This window comes from Oryctolagus cuniculus, chromosome 11, assembly GCF_051225735.1.
Source record: "Oryctolagus cuniculus isolate XC-2025 breed Fujian yellow rabbit chromosome 11, ASM5122573v1, whole genome shotgun sequence".
NCBI classification, from domain to species: Eukaryota; Metazoa; Chordata; class Mammalia; order Lagomorpha; family Leporidae; genus Oryctolagus; species Oryctolagus cuniculus.
In genome coordinates this window covers 57,366,027-57,382,112 of record NC_142877.1, presented here as the reverse complement: position 1 = coordinate 57,382,112, position 16,086 = coordinate 57,366,027, and the positions used below count along the sequence as shown (strand labels likewise).

Below are 16,086 nucleotides of genomic sequence, written 5' to 3'. Positions count from 1 at the left end.
TCTCTCTGTCTCTCTCTCTCACTGTCTGTAACTCTCTCTCTGTCTCTCTCACTGTCTAACTCTGCCTGGCAAAAAAATAAATAAAAATTAAAAATAAATAAATAAAAAATTCCTAGATAAATAAAATTAAAAGAAAGTTTATTTTTAAAAAAGAAAATATATGTTACAAAAACACTATGCACAGATTTCAAATATTTTGGAGGGCAGCTGTGTGGCACAGATGCCACTCAGGATGCCTGCATCCCATATCAGCACATCAGGTCCAAGTCCCAGCTTCTCTGCTTCCAATCCAGCTTCCAGAAGGCTAATGTGCATCCCAGGAGACAGCAGATGAAGGCTGCCATCCACACAGGAGACTCGAATCCAGTTCGGGCTTCCAGTTTGGCCTGGCCCAGCTCTAGTTGTTGCAGGCATTTGGGGAAGAAACCAAAACGCAGAAACTCTCTGCCTGTCTTTCTCTGTGCCTTTCAAATAAAATGAAAATAAATAAAAAATTTTTGGACCAAAATAAACTTATCTGTTAATCCCATTCTTCCATAAACTTTTTTAAAGGAGATGAATTTTTTCATTATTATTTTCATGTTTATTTGAAAGGCAGAGAGAAACACACAGAGATCTTCCACGTGGGTGCCAAGTTCCCAAGCACCTTGGCCATCATCTGCTGCCTTCCCAGGAGCATCAGCAGGAAGCTGGATCAGAAGCAGAGCAGGTGTTGCAAGTGGAGGCTTTAGCCACTGTGTCACAATGCAGGAGTGTTGGAAAGCCACAGTCTGGGGCCAGCACTGTGGCGCAGTGGGTTAAAGCCCTGGCCTGAAGCACCAGCATCCCCTATGGCTCCGGTTTGAGTCCCAGCTGCTCCTCTTCCAAACTAGCTCTCTGCTATGGCCTGGGAAAGCAGTAGAAGATGGCCCAAGTCCTTGGGCCCCTGCACCTACATGAGAGACTCAGAAAAAGATCCTGGCTCCTGGCTTTGGATCAGCACAATTCCAGCCATTGCGGCCATCTGAGGAGTGAATCAGCGGATGAAAGACCTTTCTCTGTCTCTACCTGTCTCTGTAACTCTGTCTTTCAAATAAATAAAAATTAAAAAAAAAAAAAAAAAGAAAGAAAGAAAGCCACAGTCTGCCAGACTCCATTCTTGAAAATTCTGGTCCAGTAGTTCCTGCTGCTGGTTCACTCCCTAAATGCCTGCAACAGCCAGTGCTGGACCAGGCCAAAACCAGAAGCCTAGAAGCTCCATCTGGGTCTTCCACGTAGTGGCAGAGGCCCAAGCACTTGGGTCATCATCCACTGCCTCCCAGGATGCATTGGGAAACTGGATCAGAAGCAGAGCAGGCAGAACTTGAACCTGCATTCTAACATGGGATGTGTGCATCCCACATGGTGGCTTTACCTGCTGCACCACAGTACTCACCCCTAAGTTTAGGTTCGAAAGCTCTTTTCCCATTACCTTGAAGAATCTGAAGATAACTGTACACCTCAGCCTTTATTTTCTGATTCACTTGATAATAAGCGTTCATGGCTCTAATGTAATCATTAATATGCAGTGAACACTTTAAAGCACCATCCTGGCTGTGTTCCTGAAACCTACCGAAGTCTAAATCCCTGGATTTATTCACCAAAATGCCCGCAGGAAAAGCTGACATTTAACAGTCTGATTCTGTGCCCTTTGTCTATGCCCCAGGCATGGAGCAAAGCAGAACTGAAATGGGCCATCCTGGGACATTTTTCTATCCCTACTGCTTATGCCACTCTTCCCTGATCTCCTCTCCCCGCCATGGCCCCAGCAAACCACACAGCCCTACTTTTCAGAAATCCCAGCTGTAGCTACTGCTTGGAAACTTGGAAGTCCTTGCAACAAGTATCCGCTGGAGTAGCTAAAGACAGGTAGCCAGTGGGGAAAGTAGGCCTCCTACTGGCAGGAAAGACGCAGCAGATTTGAGATGGTTCTTCTTAGCTCACTCCTAGAGTCTTCGACTTCAGAGATTTCAGACCAGCGTCCTCAAATGATTACAAAGCAGCCTGAACTTCAACACCATACTCTTCATTCTTCTGATTCCCTCTCCCTCTGCGTGTCTATGCTGACCTAGCTGACAGTTAGTAACCTTCCCTTGCAAAGAGTTTAATTTAGCTTGAGTTGGAGAAGGGATGAGATGGGAGAGCCATGCTGAACAGTAAATGAACCTGCCACCCCAGCCTTGCTCTCTCCAGCCCTCGAACTGACAGTGTTGAACTTCATCTACCCAGGACTGTGGGTTTTCTGAAAATTCCTATCTGTTCAACACTCTATTTTGGAGCCATTTAAAACAACCTATACAACTAAATATGTTGGAGCCAGTGTTGTGGCATAGCAAGTAAAGCCAATGCCTGTGATGCTGGCATCCCGTATGGGTGCTGGTTTGAGCCCCGGCTGCTCTACTTCAGATCCCGCTCTCTGCTAATAGGCCTGGGAAAGCAGTAGAAGACGGCCCAAGTGCCCGGGCCCCTGCACCCATGTGGGAGACCTGGAGGAAACTCCTGGCTCCTGGCTCGATGGAAGATCTCCATCTCTCCCTCTTTCTGACTCTGATTTTGAAATGAATAAATAAATCTCTTTTTAAAAATGTTAATTACTGCTCTTCCAAGACGTGGAAGCAGTGGATTTCCCGTATTATCTAAGTGGCTAGGCTATACCTTTGGTTACTCAAAACGTTCACAGGTAAGACCTGAGATACCTATATCTTTCACAGCACTTTTATTTCAAAAATAGAAAATTGGCCTACATCAAGACTGCCTGATCTTAAATGTCAGTCCTTTCTTTGTCAACTCACAGGTCCTGTCATTTAGTCATTATGGAGCCAGAAGCCTTAGAAATACATCCTTTAAAAAAAAAAGATTCATTTTATTTTTATTTAAAAGACAGAGTTACAGAGAGAGGGAGAGAGGGAGAGAGGCAGAGAGAGAGAGAGAGGTCCTCCATTCCGCTGGTTCACTCCCCAAATGACCGCAACGGCCGGAGCTGAGCCAATCCAAAGCCAGGAGCTTCTCCCGGGTCTCCCATAAGGGTGTAAGGGCCCAAGGACTTGGGCCATCCTCTACTGCTTTCCCAGGCCACAGCAGAGAGCTGGATCAGAAGAGGAGTAGCCGGAACTCGAACCGGTGCCCACACGGGATGCTGGTACTGCAAGTTGGGGCTTTAACCCCTCCACTGCACCACAGTGCCAGCCCCAAAACCATGTCCTTCTGACCCAAGCCACAGCCGGCAGTTCACAGCACCCACCGGCGTCTGCCAGGAAGGGAAGTTTTCCTGCTAAGCACTGTAAATCACTAGAGGGAGGAAATACGTCCAGAATACAAAGTTTTTGCTTTTAAAAAACAAGTTTCCAACCATAGGTAGCATCTGGGAGTTCTTAATGTTGGAACATGGTATCTGGACTGGAGGGCAGAATACAGGCAAAACCTAGTAAGAATGTTCTCCTTCTAGAAAAATCCAAAGGTAGCTAAAAATAGGGCTAATTGCAAAATATAATGCTTGGCATGCGGTCCCAATCAAAAGGCTCAGGGAACACGAACCTGTGTCAACAGAACTACTGTAGATGATAGTAAGATTTCCATTTTTTTAAAAGATTTATTTATTTATTTGAAAGGCAGAGAGCTACAGAGAGGGAGAGGGAGAGGAAGGGAGAGGGAGGGCGAGGGCGAGAGAGAGAGAGAGAGAAAGGTCTTCCATCCACAGGTTCACTCCCCAAATGGCTGCAATAGCCAGAGCTGAGCCAATCCAAAGCCAGGAGCCAGTAGCTTCTTCTGGGTCTCCCACACAGGTGCAGGGACCCAGATCCTCTGCTACTTTCCCAGGTCATGGTGGAGAGCTGGATCAGAAGTGGTGCAACCAGGTCCATATGGGATGCCGACACTGCAGACGGTGGATTTACCCCCTATGCCACAGCACCAGCCCAAGACTCTTTTTTTTTTTTTAATATTTATTTTATTTATTCGAAAGGCAGTGTTACAGAGACAGAGGAATAGACAGAGGGAGAGGGGAGTCTTCCAACCGCCATTCACTCCCAAGGTGGCTGCAATGGCCAGGGTTGAGCCAGGCAGAAGCCAGGAGCTTCACCCAGGTCTCCCATATAGGTTATATGGGTCTCCCTCTCTCTGAAACTGTCTTTCAAATGAAATAAATCTAAGAAAGAGAGAGAGAGAGAGAGAGAGAGAGAGAGAAAGGGAGGGAGGGAGGGAGGACTGGGCGCAGTTACCAGTTACCACCTGCAATGTCAGCATCCCGTATGAGCACTAGTTCAAGTCCAGGCTGCTCCACTTTCAATCCAACTCCCTGATAATGCACCTGGGAAAGCAGTGGAAGATGGCCCAAGCACTCGGGCCCTGCCACCCACATGGGAGATCTGGATGGAATTCCAGGCTCTTAGCTTTGGCCTGGCCCACCTCTGGCCATTGCAGCCATCTGAGGAGTGAACCAGTGGATGGAATATATTTCTCTCTCTCTCCCTCTCTCTCTCTCTCCAACTCTGCCTTTTAAAAAGTTATTTTAAAAACATTGTCACTAAAATCTAAATTCATTTATCTGGTCACTTTCCTAGCCATAGAAAATGTTACCAATTTAAACTGAAATTTGTGACCTGAAAGGTTGGGATTTATATTAACAGAAATCTTCTATCTAAGATGCAACGTGTTATACCAGAGACCTCACTAGCTTTCCATTAGATGTAGATTCAACTACCTGCCCCAGCCTTAAGAGAATTTACTTCTTTTTGTTCTTTTTTTTTTTTTTTTTTTGAAGATTTATTTATTTCTTTGAAAGGCAGAGTTACAGAGAGAAAAGGAGAGACAGAGAGAGAGAGGTCTTCCATCCACTGGTTCACTCCCCAATTGGCCGCAACGGCCGGAGCTGGGCCAATCTGAAGCCAGGAGCCAGGAGCTTCCTCCAGGTCTCCCATGTGGGGGTGAGGCCCAAGGGCTTGGGCCATCGTCTACTGCTTTCCCAGGCCATAACAGAGAGCTGGATTTAAGTGGAGCAGCCAAGACTCGAACCGGCACCCATATGGGATGCCAGCGCTGCAGGTGACGGCTTTACCCGCTACGCCACAGCACCAGCTCCAGGGAATTTACTTCTTAAACACATCTCCCTCGGTCTATAAAAGGCTGTCTTGCTGGTTCAAGTCCCGGCTGCTGCACTTCCAATCCAGCTCTCTGCTGGTGGCCTGGGGAAGCAGTGGAGGATTGCCCAGGTGCTTGGGTCTCTACGCCCACATGGGAGACCCAGAAGAAGTTCCGGGCTTCTGACTTTGAATCTGCCCAGTTGCCATTGCAGCCATTTGGGGAGTGAACCAGTAGATGGAATACCTCTTTCTGTGTCTGTAACTCTGCCTTTCAAATAAATAAATCTTTTTTTTAATAAAATTAAATAAATGAAAAGGCTGCCTCACAATCAACCTGACAACGTTGACTGTTACTGAAGACGTGTGTTAGGCAGCGAGCCCTGTAACAGTAATCTCCAACCTGGGAGGCAGGCACTGTGGCAGAGTGGGGTAAGCCACTGCTTGGGATACCCACATGCCGTGTCAGAACGCCTTGGAGCAAGTGCCACCTCTGCTCCTGATCCAGGTCCCTAGGATGCAGATCGTGGCCCAGGTACTTAGGTCCCTGCCACCCACATGCAAGACCTGGATGGAGTTCCTGGCTCCCAGCTCTGGCTGTTGCAGGCATTTGGGGAGTGAACCAGAGGGTCAAAGTTCCTCTCTCTCTCTCTCTCTCTCTCTCTCCCTCCCTCCCTTTCAAATAAAGACATAAAGCTGAACTGCAAATTGTGTCCATATCACAGCTTATCACAACAGAAGTTTTCTTACATGAACCCCAGTGGGTGATGGTCATTTGAGGACACGGGCTCTTTTCATTCTGTAACTGTCACCTCCCACATTTGGCTTCCAGAGCAGCCACAGCGGGAGAATGGAGAAGGCTCAGCTGCCTTCGAAGCACCTCCACCTGGAAGAGGATGCTTTCTTTCTTACTCCCTCGGTGGAACTAGTCACACGGGCAACCGAACCGCATGGAAGTGAGCGGGCAGCCCCCGGCAGAGCAGCCGCCTCCCACAGCAGCCCTGGAAGGGACTCAAATCTCTGTTGCCAGCGAGTTTTCTGGCAACCGTATGGAAATGCCTAGTGCTTGGGGAACTTCTTTCTCCTTTTTTTCTTCCTAGATAACTTTCTCCCTCACTTGTTCCTAAGAATCTTACTCCAAAAACACTTGTGAAAGGCAACATCATCTTTCCATTGTCAGAATAGAAAGCAGAAAACCTTTAAAGTTAGACTCTTACTGAGAGGTGGCCATTAGGTCATAAACATGGCGAATGATACACGCCTGTGCTCTAATTAGGAACCTAAAAGATGTGTGTTGGTGGGCTCTGAATTTTCCTCTTCCTTCGCAATGGCTCTGTTTGGGACTATATTCCATCAAAAACATGTGTCCTTGATTCTTTGTAAGATTTTCCAAGTTCAATTCCAGGGGCTGCCATTGTGGCACAGTGGGTTAAGCCACTGCTTTTGATGCCAGTGCTTCATATTGGAGTGCCGGTTCAAGCTCCGGCTGTTCCACTTCCAATCCAGCTTCCTGCTAATGTACCTAGGAGAGCAACAGAAGATGGCCCAACTGCTTAGGTCCCTACCACACATGTTAGAGACTCAGAAGGACCTCCTGATTCCTGGATTCAACCAGACCCGACCCTGGCCATTGCAGCCATCTGTGGAGTAAACCAACAGATGGAAGATTCTGTTTCTCTTTCTCTCTCTGTCTCTCCCTCTCTCTGTATATATTGACTTTCAAATAAATAAATAAATCTTTTTTAAAGATTTATTTGAAAGGCAGAGTTACAGAGATGCAGTGGCGAAGAGAGAGAGAGAGAGAGAGAGAGAGAGGTCTTACATTCACTGGTTCACTCCCCAAATGGCTGCAATGGCTGGAGCTGTGCCAATCCAAAGCCAGGAGCCAGGAGCTTCTTCCAGGTCTCCCATGTGGGTGCAGGAACCCAAGAACTTGGGCCATCTTCCATTGCTTTTCCAGATCATGGTGGAGCGCTGGATCTGAAGTGGAGCAGCCAGGACTCGAACCGGCACCCACATGGGATGCCAGCACTGCAAGTGGAGGCTTTACCCATCACAGCACAGTGCCGACCCCTAAATAAATACATCTTAAAAAAAAAAAAAGACACCATCTGTGATGTCTACATCCCATATCAGATTGCCTGGGTTTGAGTTCCAGCTCCACTCCCAATTTCACTTTCCTGCCAATGAGCACCCTGGGAAGCAGCAGATGATGGCTCAAACACTTGCAAATCTGCCACCCAAGTGGAAACCTAGGTTAAGTTCCTGGCTCCTGGCTTCAGTCTGGCCCAGCCCCAGCTGTTGCAGACATTTAGGGAGTGAGAGAGTGATGGAAGCTATCTGTCTCTCTCTCATTCAATCTGCCTTTCAAATAAATACAAGAATAAATTTTTTTCTTAAATAAATCATAGCTTCTATTCTAAGTCTTTCCTCCACCCACAAAAGAATTGAGGGAAAGACCTGATGGCCTTAAATCAGACATTGCAGAAAAGGCTGTCCAGGTTCTGAAATGCTACTAACACAATTCAAGCTTACCTGTTCCATAAAAACACTCACCCTCAAAACACCAGCACCTCAGTCTTTTCTTTCTCCCCACAGGATGGAAAAAAACTGATGGAGAAGTTGTCGACTATGGAGGTGGGAGACAATTCCTCCCCTGAACTCCACATTAGTCTATAAGCAGGAGATCCTTGTCACCGTCCCCTTGCCTCCACCAGTGCCCCAGATCCCTTCAAGACTCCAACCTGTGTGTGTGCATCTGCATCCATATTGGCCGGACCAGTGTCCAGACTACCAGCTGGGAGCTCTACTTCCTAGAACCCAGCATCTAGCCCAGTGGTAAGACCACTAGGGGAGGAAATGACTCCTCTGACAGCTCCTTCAGTGACACCGGCACTGGCAAGCTCATGCCCAGGGCAGTGTTTGCAGACCGGATCTCATGGTCACTGACGAAGTTTGCACTAGGAGCAGCCCGTCACAGGCAAGGATGATGCTGCCAACAACGATGCCCATGGGCACTACATCAACAGGGAGATCACAGAGCTTGTCTGGTCCCAAATTAGCAAGCCGGCTTACAGATCTTCAGCGCATGGGCCTTTCAGGCTTCTTGGGTTTGCACAGTCTGTGTGGGAGAACTGGTTCTGGGTTCACCTCCCTGCTGATGGAACATCTCTCTGCTGATTGTGGCAACAAGTCCAAGCGTGGGGCAGGCGTTGAGCGCAGCAGGTTAAGCCACCACTTATGACACCCACATCCTATATCAGAGTGCTGATTTCAGTCTGGCTGCTCCATTTTCCCATCCAGCTTCCTGCTGAAGTATCCTGGGAAGCAGCAGATGATGGCTCAAGCTAGGAATTGCTGGCCCCTACCACCCAGGAATTCCTAGCTCCTGGGTTCAGCCCAGCCATTTGGCCAAATGCTTTTGTAGGCATTTGGGAAGTGAACCAGCAGATGAAGAGCTCTCTCTCCCTGTCTTTCACTCTCTCTACCTCTCTCCTTCTCTCCCTCTCTGTCAAATAGATAAAAATAGGCCGGCGCCGCGGCTCACTAGGCTAATCCTACGCCTGCGGCGCCAGCACACCGGGTTCTAGTCCCGGTCGGGGCACCGGATTCTTTCCCGGTTGCCCCTCTTCCAGGCCAGCTCTCTGCTGTGGCCAGGGAGTGCAGTGGAGGATGGCCCAAGTGCTTGGGCCCTGCACCCCATGGGAAACCAGGAGAAGCACCTGGCTCCTGGCTTCGGATCAGCGCATTGCGCCGGCCACAGCGCGCCGGCTGCAGCAGCCATTGGAAGGTGAACCAACGGCAAAAGGAAGACCTTTCTCTCTGTCTCTGTCTCTCTCACTGTCCACTCTGCCTGTCAAAAAAAAAAAAAAAAAAAAAAAAAAACAGATAAAAATAAGTAAACATTTAAAAACAAAAAAGTCCCAACTGGCATTTTCCATTTAGCTAGCTACCCAGGTTTCCACAGCTATGGCATAGTTGTTAGGTTCCTACAACTCTACCCACACCACCCTGGAGCATTTTGATTGTGCCTTCGTGGTAGAAAATGAAGCCATCAATGACATTCGTCATAGAAACTTTGATATCAGGTACCCAATCTACACTAACCTGAATAGGTTGACAGGTCAAATTGCGTCCTCCATCACTGTTTCCCTCTGAGTTGATGGAACCCTGAATGTTGATCTGACAGAATTCCAGAACAACCTGGTGCTCTGTCCTCACATCTACTTTCCTCTGGCCAGATAAGCCCTCACCATCTCTGCAGAGAAAGACTTCCATGGCGGCTGGTGCTGTGGCATAACAGGTAAAGCCGCCGCCTGCAGTTCCAGCATCCCATATGGGCACTGATTCGAGTCCCGGCTGTTCTACTTCTGACCCAGCGCTCTGCTGTGACCTGGGAAAGCAGTAGAAGATGGCCCAAGTGCTTGGGCCCCTGCACCCACTTGGGAGACCCAGAAGAGGCTCCTGGCTCCTGGCTCCGGATCAGCCCAGTGCCAGCCATTGTGAGCCAGCAGATGGAAGATTCTCTCTGCATCTGCCTATGCCTCTGCCTCTCTGTAACTCTGCCTTTCAAATAAATAAATAAATCTTTTTTAAAAGAAAGAAAGAAAGCCTACCATGAACAGCTTCCTCTAGCAGAGATCACCAGTGCTTGCTTTGAACCGGCCAGTCAGATAGGAAAATGTGACCCTCGCCACAGTAAATACATGGCTTGCTGCCTGTTCTACCGTGGTGACATGGTTCCCAAAGATGTCAAGGTCACCACTGCTACCATCAAGACTAAAAGCAGCATCCAGTTTGTGGATTGGTGCTTCAAGGTCGGCATTAATTACCAGCCTCCCACTGTGGTGCCGGATGGAGACCTTGCCAGGGTCCAGTGAGTTGTGTGCACACTGAGCAACACCACAGCCATAGCCGAGGCCTGGGCTCACCTGGACCACGGGTTAGACCTGATGGATGCCAAGCGTGCCTTTGTTCACTGGTTCAGAGGGGAGGGGAGGGTGGTGGGAGCGTTTTTGGAGGCTCAGAGGACATGGCTGAATGCCCTAGAGAAGGATTAAGAGGAGGTCGGAGCAGACAGAGCAGAGAGAGAGGAGGAGGGTGAAGAGGATTAACCTGTCTGCTGCGTCTGTGCACTCCGCTGTCTGAGACTGTCTATTTCCATCCTGTGCAACTGTCCATTGTGGCTCTAACCTGTCAGTAAAAGTGGTGTTTGCATAAATAAATAAAGAAAGAACCGGCAGACTGCAGACTTATTTTTAAGTCTTTTTTTTAAACTTTGGAGATATCCTGTCAAGCTTTAGGCAACAACCTTTACCACTTTTGGCATCTGAACATGTTTTTATTTATTTAAAAAAAACATTTCTCCTGGAGCCAGCATTGTGGCACAGCAAGTTAAGGTGCTACCTGCAAAGCTGGCCTCCATATGAGCATTGGTTCAAGTCCCAGCTGCTCCACTTTCAATCCAGCTCCCTGCCAATGTGCCTGGGAAGGCAGCAAAATACGGCCCAAGTACTTGGGCCCCTACACCCACATGGGAGACCTGGATGGAGTTCCAGCCTCCAGGATGGCCTGGCCCAGCCGTGGCCATTGTGACCATTTAGGGAATGAATCAGTGGATGGAAAAGTTTTCCCTCTCTGTCCCTCTCTCTATATATAACTCTGCCTTTCAAATAAATAAATAAATAAATAAACCTTTAAAAAATAATATTTTTCCTATGACAAGTCTCATTTGGATTTTTTTTAAAAGATTTATTTATTTTTCATTAAAAGGCAGAGTTACAGAGAAGGAGAGGCAGAGAGAGAGAAGTCTTCCATCTGCTGGTTCATTCCCCAAATGGCTGCAATGGCTGGAGCTGGGCCGATCTGAAGCCAGGAGCCAGCAGCTTCTTCCGGATCTCGCACAAGAGTGCAAATGGTTCTTGGGCCATCTTCTACTACTTTCCCAGGCCATAGCAGAGAGCTGGATCGGAAGTGGAGCAGCCAGAACACGAACCAGTGCCCATATGGGACGCTGGCACTGCAGGCAGTGGCTTTACCCACTACGCCACAGCACTGCCCCCCCCAATTTGGTTTTTATATTCCTCCCTTGTTTCATATACTAATCAGTTGGAGGGCTTACTTTCCTTATTAGCGGGGGATTATGTAAAGTCTGCCTGTGGGCTAAATGTTATTCCATAATCTGGTTCTCTACCCTAAAACTGTCTCCCAAGTCAGTTGCTATATGATCATAAGATCAACCTTCTTCAATCAATTCTCTGTACAAATCTTCCATGCTTAAAGAATATAGTTTTTAATGACTAGTTGAGTTTGGAACATGGCTGCAAATTTACCTTCCTAACTCTATAGAATTTACACCCATCTTAAATATGCCTTATTCTTTGTCAATCTATTTTAAAATGTGAGACCTGGCCCTTCAAATATTTATACCCCTATTCTAGCTTTTTTGTTTTTCCTTAAATATTTATTTATTTGCAAGTCAGTTACAGAGAAAGAGAGGGAGAGACAGAGATCTTCTATCTACTGGTTCACTCCCAGGATGTCCACAACAGCTAGGCCTGGGCCAGACCAAAGCCAGGAAGCAGGAGTTTCAGCTGAATCTTCCACACAGGTGATAGGGACCCAAGCACTTGGTCCATCTTTCATTGCTTTTCCCAGGCCATTAGCAGGGAGCTGGATTGGAAGTCAAGTGGCCAGGACACAAAACAGCGCCCCTAGGGGATGTGAGTGTTGCAGAAGGTGGCTTTACCCGCTACACCACAATATAGGCCCAAATTATTATATTTTTTGTTTATTTATTTGTATGTATGTCATAAATACCCAAATTAATTTAGAAGTCCCTTTGAGGCAAGTGTTTGGCACAGCAGTTAAGACATTCACTGGATGCCTGCATCCCACATCTGAGTACCTGGGTTTGAGTCCTGGCTCCACTCCCTGTTTCAGCTTCCTGCTAATGCACAACTGGGAGGCAGCAGGTGATGGGTGTCTGCTGCCCACAGGGGAGGTCTGGGCTGAGTTGCCAGCTCCCGGCCCAGCCCTGGCTGCTGTGGGCACTTGTATAGTGAACCAGAAGATGGAGTACTCTCTCTTCCCACCCACCACCCACCCACTCTCACCTCGAAAGTACAAATTTAAATTTTTTTATATTCAAAATCCTTTTATTTTTCACTTAAGCCTTCCCTGTCTTCTTCAGTGCCTTTGTAACATCACAGTTGAATAAAGGTGATTTTCTCTAACCTCAAGCATCCCACCAACCTCTGTGCGGGAATTCAGAACCATGTGTGGCTTCCGTCTGCGACACAACTCATCTGGTGCTGTGCATATAACAGACATTTACATGCTTGGTGCTCAAGCTGAACCAAGACACAACTTATGACAGGCCAGAACCAAGTCCTCGTAGGCTGTAATTTTTGAAATTACACGTCGGTATATTAGCACCAGACTATAAAGCAAACTAATGAAAAACTGGCCCGACATAATCAGATGTCTAAGAAAAATAGCCCCGAATCACCAGACTTCTTTCTTTGTTATCCTGAGGCAAACAGACTCTTCCCCTAATAGGCCTTGCAGTCTTAGGGTGACAGCATAATTCTTCCTACAAACCAGGATACATTTCAGCACGAAAGCGGGGTGCTATCAATAACTGTCATTGGTACAACCACACAAACTACATTGGCCATTCTAGTCTTAAGAGAGAAAATGACAGGGCCGGCGCTGTGGCATAGCGGGTAAAGCCACCACCTGCAGTGCCAGCAACCCATATGGGCGCCAGTTCGAGTGCCGGCTGCTCCACTTCCAATCCAGCTCTCTGCTGTGGCCTGAGAAAGCAGTAGAAGATGGCCCAAGTGCTTGGGCCCCTACACCCACTTAGGAGTCCCAGAAGAAGCTCCTGAATCCTGGCTTCGGATCTGCGCAACTCCTGCCATTGCGGCGATCTGGGGAGTGAACCAGCAGATGGAAGACCTCTCTCTCTCTCTCTCTGCCTCTTCTTCCCTCTCTGTGTAATTCTGACTTTCAAATAAATAAATAAATCTTTTAAAAAAAGAATAAATCAACCTTTAGAAAACCTTGGAGTGGGGCCAGCATTGTTACATAGTAGGTTAAGCTGCTGTCTGCAATACACACACCTCATATGGGTGCCAGTTCAAAACTCAGCCACTCCACTTTTGATCCATCTCCCTGTTAATGGCCTAGGAAAACAGCAGAAGTTAGCCCAAGTGCTTGGGACTGGCCACCCACATGGGAGACCCAGAAGACACTCCAGAGACCAGGCTCCTGGTTTTCACCTCACACAGCCCTGGTTATTGTAGCCATCTGGGGAGTAGACCAGCAATGGAGGGTATCTCTCTCTCTAACCCCCTCTCTCTCTCTGGAACTCTTTCAAATAAACAAAAATAAATTTTTATTTAAAAAAAGTGTTTATCTTGTAGAAGATTCTCTCTCTCTCTCTCTGTCTCTCTCTCTCAGCACCCCTCACCCCCAAAATGCAGAGACACAAACAGGAAAGCTTCCATCTGCTAGTTCATTCCCCAAATGCCTGCAACAGCCAGGGCTGGGCCAGGCTGAAGCCAGGAGCTTTTTCCTGGTCTCCCATGTGGGTGCAGGGCCCAAGCACTTGGGCCATCTTCTGCTTTCCCATGTGTTAGCAGGCAGCTTGATGGGAAGTGTAGCAGCCAGGACTTGAACTGGCGCTCATATGGAATGCCAGCACTGTAGGTAGCGGCTTTACTCACTGCGCCACAGCAAAGACCTCCAAAACTCTTTTAAACATAAACTCATTTTCATTGGTTTCCACTACTTCTCCGTGATCCACTGCCTAATTGTAACCAACATACTTTTCACCCACCTTTAAATCAATATTTTCCAATTTATCCTCATCAACAAGAACACCTTCTACATTTCTCTATAGACTCCTCATGTTGAAAGACTTTTGCAACCAGATCTATTAAATAGTTTTGCTATTTTAACTATATACTTAAGTACCAATCAGATATCAGAATTAGATGAGCAAACAAGGAGCTGATAAAATTCAAACAAAAAATACTTTAGTCTTGTGATGGGTAAAAATTTAAGTTTTATTTGACTTTCTGAAACACAAAGTTTCTTAAAAAAAAAAAAAACGGCCTGGGTCCCACATTGTGGGTAAGGCTAACACCTATAGTGCTGGCATCCCATATGGGCACCAGTTCGAGGCCCGGCTACTCCACATCCCATCCAGCTCTCTGCTATGGCCTGGGAAAGCAGCAGAAGACAGCCCAAGTGCTTGGGCCCCTGCACCCGCATGGGAGACCCAGAAAAGGCTCGTAGCTCCTAGCTTTGGATCGGCCCAGCTCCAGCCATTGTGGCCATCTGGGGAGTGAACAAGCAGATGAAAGGCCTCTCTCTCTCTCTCTCTCTCTCTGCCTCTCCTTCTCTCTCTGTGTGTAACTCTTTCAAATAAATAAATAAATCTTTATAAAAAAAAAAAAAAGGCTCAAGGACTACTAGAATCCCTTCAACCCTTAGAACTGAGAAAACCAGCCTATAGCATCGCCATCCCATATGGCACTGGTTCAAGTCCTGGCTGCTGCTCTTCCAATCCAGCTCCCTGTTAATGTGCCTAGGAAAGCAGGGGAGAATGACCCAAGTCCTTGGGCCCCTATGCCCACATGGGAGACCCAGAGAAAGCTCCTGGCTTTGGCCTGGCCCAGCTCTGGCTATTGTGGCCATTTGGGGAGCAAACCAGTGGATGGAAGACCTCTCTCTGTCTCTCTGTCTCTGTGTAACACTTTCAAATAAATAAAATAAATTTTAAAAAGTAATAACTGAGAAAACTCATTTTCTGACAAAGGTTTTTTTTTCAGTCACTTAAGGATTCTTCCTTTTAGTCATTAGTCCAGAGACTTTATTTCTAGTAACTATTAATTCTAAAACTATAGGCTATAATTTAGAGATAAACACTAGTATACACATAGATAAAACCAGCAAGGATCAGATTCAGTTCAGGATATTAATCTCTCCTCTAGAATGACCCCTTTGTAAATGCCTTGGTCTTTGTTTTTTTCCTTTTCAAATATAATCAACCTGGCTGGGAAAGCAGTCTGAAAGGAACCTCAGCAGGGATCCTTCTGGGTTAGAAAGGAATGAACAGAGCAGTTAAAATAGAAAGAATAGGTGTGTGGTGCATTTTCATTTCAAAATCGCCACTGAAAGACAGGCTTGGCTTTTGTGTGTTGGGAAGTTGGTGGGTTTGCTCACTGGTGCTAAATGGAACGGCTTTATCAGCTGTGGACCCTGTCACCCTGACAAGGCATTACTGGATGCAGTGAAGCCTGACTTTGGATTCTGATTTGTACCTGCTTCTCATCCTCCCAAACTCTTCGCTCATTCTTCCTCAGAAATTTCAATCTGCAGGTGTACTTCTGGGTCACAGCCACAGTGTCAACCATTGCTGCAATCTCCAGCCTGAAAAATCGCATTTCGGTTCAAATCACACTGGCCCCCACCAATTCCGCATGAATGCTATTGTGCTCAATTCATAGGTTTAGGGTTTCAAAAATTATCTTAAAATATTTCCTAACAATCTGAAACTGATTTGCCAAAAACAGCAGCTTTTTCTAAAATGCTTTGTGCAAAGCTTGCAATGAGGCTTTTATTCTCAGCAATTATCTTTCCAGAAGCACTTTAACAGCTTGCTCCTCCCTCATATGAATCACTCAGGCCACCCAGGTGAAAGAATAGCTTTTGTAAATTCAAAACAGTGCCTAGGTCAGTGGTTCTCAGCCCTAGCTGCACATTAGAATCATCTGGCTAGGTTTTTAAAAATAACTATGCCTGACTCTTTCTAATTAATTGGTCTGGGATGAGAACTTGGCATGGCATGTCTTAAGAGCTCCTCAGATGATTCTAATGTGCAGACTCGATTAAGAACCAGCAGTCTACAACAACCATGACTGCAGCCCAGCTTCCATCAACACCTATTTCATTTTTTTTTATTTATTTCTTTATTTACTTG

The 16,086-nt window shown here is 46.8% G+C and overlaps 1 pseudogene; it reads left to right on the top strand.

Moving 5' to 3' along the window:
- The first annotated feature begins 3,694 nt into the window (after nucleotides 1-3,694).
- On the top strand, nucleotides 3,695-10,207 carry LOC149123480 (tubulin alpha-1C chain-like; annotated as a pseudogene).
- The last annotated feature ends 5,879 nt before the right edge of the window (nucleotides 10,208-16,086 follow it).